The sequence below is a fragment of the Corella eumyota genome, chromosome 6 (genome assembly GCF_963082875.1).
Source record: "Corella eumyota chromosome 6, kaCorEumy4.1, whole genome shotgun sequence".
Classification (NCBI taxonomy): Eukaryota; Metazoa; Chordata; class Ascidiacea; order Phlebobranchia; family Corellidae; genus Corella; species Corella eumyota.
The window spans coordinates 4,936,110-4,943,420 of record NC_137495.1 but is presented as its reverse complement, the minus strand read 5'-3'; the positions used below and the strand labels follow the sequence as shown (position 1 = coordinate 4,943,420).

At 30.6% G+C, this 7,311-nt stretch overlaps 1 pseudogene; it reads right to left on the bottom strand.

Moving 5' to 3' along the window:
- Window positions 1–312: 312 nt before the first annotated feature.
- Window positions 313–898, bottom strand: LOC145755699 (putative deoxyribonuclease TATDN3; annotated as a pseudogene).
- Between the last annotated feature and the right edge of the window lie 6,413 nt (window positions 899–7,311).

Genomic DNA, 7,311 nt, shown 5'->3' with positions numbered 1-7,311 from the left:
AGGCTTATACCCTTGTAGAAACTGCCAAAAATCACTGTTTTTGGGAGAAAAATTAAGTCATCGAAATTTAACAAAAACTTGATTTTAAAGACGTTAAACTGACTCAAATTACATTGTAAGGAATTTTTTTGCCCCAAAATACCCAAAAATATTTATTTTAAATTTTATAATTATTTTTTTTACTGCAAGATGGTGCACGAGAGTCGTTTATAGTAGACTGTTAATGCCTTTTTTGTAAATGAATTTTTATGTCCATAACATATTTAAATTGAGTAAGACGGTAAGGTTACTACTTTAATTTAGTCAGTAAAATTACATGTCTATTCCTACCAGTTTTGAAGGCCCTTACACAGACGAGTCTGTTTCAAAAAGTAGGTTTTCAATGGACAAAGCTTTAACCTATTTTTGTTTCTTTAAAAATATCAAAAATCCTATAAAAAAACTTTTCCACAAAGTCACTAATATAAAAAAACATTTTGACTTGTTTGGAAGGGGGAAACAAATAGAAAAATACCCCAATATTCAAATGTTCATTGAAAAAGAATAAATTACTAATATTTTGTAAAATTTAATGTAAGCGTTATCAAATAATTTGAACCTGTTAGCGTAAAACTTGTCTTTGTTTGTTTTTGTTATAATCCTCGTGAATATATCTTGGTGTAAAATCCAACCCCACTTCTCCTATTTTGAACAGGATGAATTCCTAGGCAGGGAACGAGAAATCCTTTATATTTTTTTTACAAAGAATAATTGTTAGTAAAAAGTCTTCGCCAAACTCGGTAACAACGACGATCGCTTTAACGTTTTCCTGCTTTGCCTTCTCAATAACTTTATGGTAATCACTTGCAAACTCCTTGGCAGATAAGTGGCAATGGCAATCTATATAACCGTAATTCATTCTTATTTGCCGTTCTGTATAATTGTTCATGTTAAAATAAACGTAGAGTTAATAATTTTAGGGGATTTACCAATAATAAATTTTTCGAATAAACGATCTATTAAATGCATTTTATCCAGCTTCCCTAAGTTAATATGATTAATATTTAGAATTGGTATTCATAAAATATTTATATACCTTAATTTATGCCTCAGTTAAGTGTTAAAATTCCTTTAGGCCTAATAAAATAACTTTTAGCATAACAAAAAATACATAAACATCAACAAAAATACGTGCGCTATCACGTGACAATTACTATTGCGCAATAAAGCACAACAATAACGTTGGGTAAGGTTATTGACGAAAAAGGTTATTTTGTTAATCTTTAACGTTAGGTAAGGTTATTGATGATAATGAGTGACATAGAACATGATGATTATGTTTATGCCCTGTCTTTACAAAGCGAATTATATTTACTGGACGACCCAACAACGCCTCAAAGTTTTATCGAATCTAACAAAAATCCGTCAAGTGGAAAATGTAAAAGTTTAGTGGACCCAGAATGGGAATTGATTGACCCTAACCCAGACATCCATACACTTTTAATGGAATACAATCAACAATTTTTTTGTGGAAGGTTGGATAAGGTTTCTGTCTGCTGGAGCCCAATAATGACACAGTATGTTACTTGTTTCATGAAAATGATCTTACTGTGTGCCTTTTAAAGTTTGATTTTTAACCTGTTAAGTTATATGGTTGACTTTACAATCTAAATATGGGTTAACTTTTAAGGTATTTCATCCCTGTATATATAGCTAACTTTATACTGGTTAAGTATACAATCAACATATTGTTGTTGTAAGAAAATTAACCTGCTGATTAATTTTAATTTTGGCATAAGTAATACAATAAATAAATTATAATTTTTTTAGATGTGCCGGAGTATGTTGTTATGAAGGGGGAAATGGGCTGTGTTCTATAACATTAAGTGAACAGCTTCTTAGTTTTAGACCAAGAAAAGATCTTGTTGAAACATTATTGGTGAAAAAATTTAAAAATCTATGTTAATACTGAATTTTTACCAGCATATATTTAAACTAAAATATTGTAGTTTGTTAAAAATGTATTTATAATGATCTTTTGCCTATTATTTAAAACTTATTTTAAATTGTAATTTAATTTATTAAAATACGATGTGTTTAAAAACCTTTATCTTCAGCATGAAATGATACATGCCTACCTGTTTGTAACTAATAACAACAGAGATAGAAATGACCATGGACCAGATTTCTGCAAGCACATGAACAGAATAAACAATAAAACTTTAACCAACATAACTGTAAACTAAAATTAGAAAAATATAAATTAAAATATGATAAAAATTAAATTTAAAAAAATTCGAATGTTACACTAAACAACATGGCAATAATGGGTAAAATTTTATAATATGCTATATAATTTTTTTTAATTTCTTAATTGCGCCAATTCTTGTTATTAGTAAAATATTTAACTTAGTTTATCAGTCTGAATCGATCAGTTCTTTAAATATTTTTCAAACTTTTATATATGTAAATTTGATTATTTCAGATTTACCACATTGTTCCTAATAAAAATGAGATGAAAAAACATTGGTGGAAATGTCCGGGAGTCTGCAGCACCCGATCTCCTCATTTTGGTTACATCAAACGAACAATAAATAGAGCTCCAAGCAAAGAGTAATAAATTCGTATGTGTTCTCACTTGGTTAAGTTGTTTTATTTTTTGTTTATTGTAGTGACAGGTGGTGGGCAAAACATCAAGAAACTTGTGGTGGTTCTTTTGTTAAAGTAAAGGGGCCCGAAATTTATGGGAAAAAGAAAGAAAAGCGTAAGTTTTGTAAAAAAAATTTTTTATATTGGTTTAAATTATGCCTAAATCAAATCCTAATTTGTTTTAACCCATATACTGCCCCATATTTAAAACAAATAATTTTAACCTTTATTATTGGTGTTTAGCTGAAAAATTATCAGCAAGTAGTTCACAGAGCAAAAATTCTGCTAAAGTTGAGCCACCAAATAACATGAAAACGATCATGTCATCGCCAAACGTCAAAGAAAATATGCAAAGTAAAATTAATGGGTTATACCGAAAACCTATGCAGTCAAATGCAACCTAGTCTCAGGGTAAACCTTTAACACCTTTGAAAAAAGTTTGCAAACAGGTAAAACTAACAGGAATCCAATCGGTAAATGCAGGCTCCACTTCTATTAAGCAATTTGCAGTGGTCACGAAATTTTTACCTGAAAAGGAGAAAAGAAATCGTAATAAGAAAAATCAATCCTCCAAAAGAAAATCAGATCCAAACGAATTTTGCTCTTCAAAATTATTTCCTAAAAAGAAAAAAACATATACTAAATCAGATATTATCATTATCGATTCTTCATCAAACGAAGAGGAAAATATAAATTATTTTGACATGACCCCTTTTTGCAAATCTTTATCAATGCGGGATCAGACTTCTGACTCGGACACAGAAGATGATTTATTCTTGTTAGGCTCTTTAGCGTCAAAACCGAGTCCGAATCAAGCTGGAAGCTCTAACACCAAGTAAATTGTAAAACCTGAAACCATTAGCAGTTAGCTATTTGGAGAAAGCAGTTCTTTGTTAAAATATAATTTCCCGGTTTGTGACAAGTTAGTTTGCCAGCAATTTTTATCAACTTTCATGTTGATAATTGCTCTACGTAAAATTAAGGTAAAATGTTCTTTTCTAATAGAATGTATTAAAATATTACATGCAATAAAAATTGGATTTATTTGTTAATAAACGAAAATTTAAAGTAAGATAGGTTATTTATTTTATTAATTAGTAAAAAATATGTTATTCTAAAATCTCGAAAAAATGTATCTCATTCATATAAGAAATTTTATGTAATTACATGTATTGGATTACTTGTACTTAGACAAGAAGTTAGGCAGTACCGAAAATATGGGAAAAAATTACCTAGGACTGCAAAAAGTACAAATGATCTTTTAAAACCTCAGAAAACATATAAAAATTATTTATTATTTTTTAACGAGGTGATGGCCTACACATATAATTTTAAGTTGGCGCAATAAATAACAACAATAACGTTAGGTAAAAAATATGATAACAAAAAATTTTAAAGTTGTGTCAATTACTTCTACCTATTTGAAATCCAGGTTCTTAAAACTAATATTATGATACTACAATGTTTTAAAAAATTCGTTTCACGTGTTTAATGCATTGAATTGCAGTATATATTTAAGATAGTTGTAGTCAAGAAAATTAATTTTTTGATTTTACCAAGAAAGGGAAATTTTACTTTTACATAAATCAGAACAGAATATAAAATAGTTTAGCAAGGAAATTGCCTTTAGAAAAGAAAGTTATTTTTAAAGCCATCATACGCCCTTAGGCATGGAATGATATGCACCATTTGTGGCAAATTACTGTTGATGGACAACGCACAAGCATTTAAAAATACTTTACGATACACAATCAAATATAGTTACCTGGTATTGCATTACAACCATGTTATTAAGCAAGTTTCTTTTAAATTTGTTACCTAAAAGCTTGTTTTGGGCCAAAGTAACTTGTTTAAAAAAGCAAAAAACTGTGCATTGGGAATTTCCCTAAGAGTGTTTCCAAAGTAAAATTTCATGCATGTTTAGGGTTGTCCTCGGTAAAGTTTGCATTTTTTTGCGGAAAAGGCACTTGCGGTTTACTATAAGATATCCTCTAAAACAAAAATTTTGGCATATCTACAAGGGTATGTATAAGCTTGGTATTTTTGCTAAATTTGGCCAAAAAAAATAAAAGTTATTTTGTATTCTTCTGCAAAAAGGGCACTTTACAGTCTACTACAAGCTAAATGTTTAGAGATGGGATTTGCCAGTGGTGTTGCCTTAAGAAAATTCGTTGATGTTGTCAAATAAATATTTTGTTTAATCTACATTCTCGATTTTAAATAATAAAAATTTTAATGTGGCTTGGTTTAAAAAAGTACTTAAATATTTTGTACAAAGTTATTAAAAAACAAAAAAAAAATTTTGAGCTAAATTAAAAACAACAGTAGTAAAATTATAAAATATGTGACATATCGAGCAATTAACACTAATGCCTTTTTTGTAGGTTTAATGTTCTACTTGGTTGAAAGAAAGTCTTTAAGAGTTAGGAAAACAACAGATCAAATTGGAAAAAAATTCACCATCAACACAGAGCAAAATGTTTCGTTTTTCCTTTAGAGACCGTTCTCGCGGTCCCTGTAACACAGAAAATGAAATTTGATCTTTGACGGGAAACGATCGACTGTTAAGCCTTTCGTCGCCTTTTCCTAATTCTCTTGCACTGAGCTTGTTGTTGTCGATAATGAGTAAATTATATCTAATAAATGAATTTTGAAAAGTGCGAGGGTGCCATTGTTTAGTTTTTTACCATATTGAAAAAGCGCAAATCGGCCGCCGCCTTTAGAAGCATACGCTAAGCTAAACCCAGGTAAGTACTACGAAAAGAGTTGAAAATATTAAATAAAAATTAAAAAAAGGTAGGCTTAACGAAATATAACAATTTTACAGGATTTTTAAAGGTGATTTTAAAATTTAAGTTTTGTGCAATGTGTAATGCGTTGTTATTACAGAAAATTTTGACCTATCGAGAAATGGGCACGTTGGCAGCACAAAATTGTACACCAGGGCCATCTAGCAAGCCCAGCGTTGGTATAGGCTTTACTGCAAGCAACACCGGTGAACGGTACTTAACCGAGAATGACAGCTTACCTTATTCTAATAAGCACGGCTTTGAGATGCCTGTACAGAACTCAAAAAATAACAATAACTGCAACACAACAAGCTATCAACCAGCAACTTCTAACTACCATTTTAGTTTAGAACAGGTATTAAAACAAAAGAAAACTGAATTTCATAACAGCCCCTTTTTGTTATTAAATTATTATAGCATGCAGATAATTATCTAAAACAACAGTAGTTTTAAATGCCTTTGTTGCATTTTGGTAAATAATAATAATTTTAGCACTTACCTTAAGTTATTAAACTGTTTGTAGGTAAGTTGCTTATGCCAAGACCTACTGCAACGAAACAAGGTAGATGTGCTGGCACGACTCTTAAATTCTTTGCCAGAATCTATGTTGTTTTCTTCAGGTGAAGTATTGTTAAAATCACGAGCTATAGTCGCTTTCAAACTTCATCAGTTTCAAGAACTTTATCAAATCTTGGAGAGTCATTCGTTTGATTCGTCAAGCCACAAGGTAGTAAATTAATAAAAGTTGTAGAAATTAGTACTGTGGTATTTAAAAAGGTAAAACACAAACATATTGACAAGGTAAAACAACTAAAAAACTTCCTGGTAATGTATAGTTTTACTTTTATTTTAATAAATTAAAAAAGATTTTAATTTTTTTTAATTAAAAAATAAGTGTTGCACTGAATTGTCTATATGTAATATATTAAAATATAATATACAAAAAATTGTCTTACAGCTTTTACAAAACATTTGGTACAATGCACATTACATGGAGGCTGAAATTGCTAGAGGTCGGCCTTTGGGCGCAGTTGACAAGTACCGCATTCGAAGAAAGTACGTTTTACCAAGAACAATTTGGGATGGAGAGGAAATGGTTTATTGTTTCAAAGAGCGATCCAGGACGGCTCTAAAAGACTGCTACCAAAGGAATAGGTACCCGACGCCGGACGATAAAAGGCAGTTGTCGAAGTTAACTGGTTTAAGCATTCTTCAAGTCAGCAACTGGTTTAAAAATCGAAGGCAAAGGGACCGATCCCCGCAAAACAAAAAGTATTTTAATGTTTATAATTTTGATTAACAACATTTATATAAATATTTACATTGGGCTTGAAAAATTCATACGCGAAATTTTGCCGACATTTTATTTATATTTTTCGGTTTGTAGACCAACTTTACGGCAATCTCAGATGCGATCGTTGGAAAATATTAACAACAATCAGTTTTTCGGAAATGTATACGATTCAAGGTAAAAATAAAATAAATTATGCAGTATTAGCATTCGACTGTTTACAGTACTCATAAGCAATAGATTGTATCATTACTTCTTTTAGATGTTTGTTATCGGATAATATAACATTAGTAAGCGTAGGATTACCATTTCACGCATTGTCGACAAATCCGAATTAACAAATATTTGTTTAACACTTTTGCGTTTCCACCTTTTTTCCGGTTACCTGTGTTAGCAAAACTGCATTTACACAACCCATAAAAGCTTACAGCGTTTAATGGGCGTTAATCCTTGTTACAGGCGCTGTTCTCAAGACAGTTTTCGATCATCTTCGGACGGGAGTTACGAAGGCCCAAAAGGTCCGGAACCGCTAATTGACCTTTCTTTTGTCGAGCAAGGCGGAAATCAGGTAACGTTTATAAATATGGTTCAGGAAAAACAGTA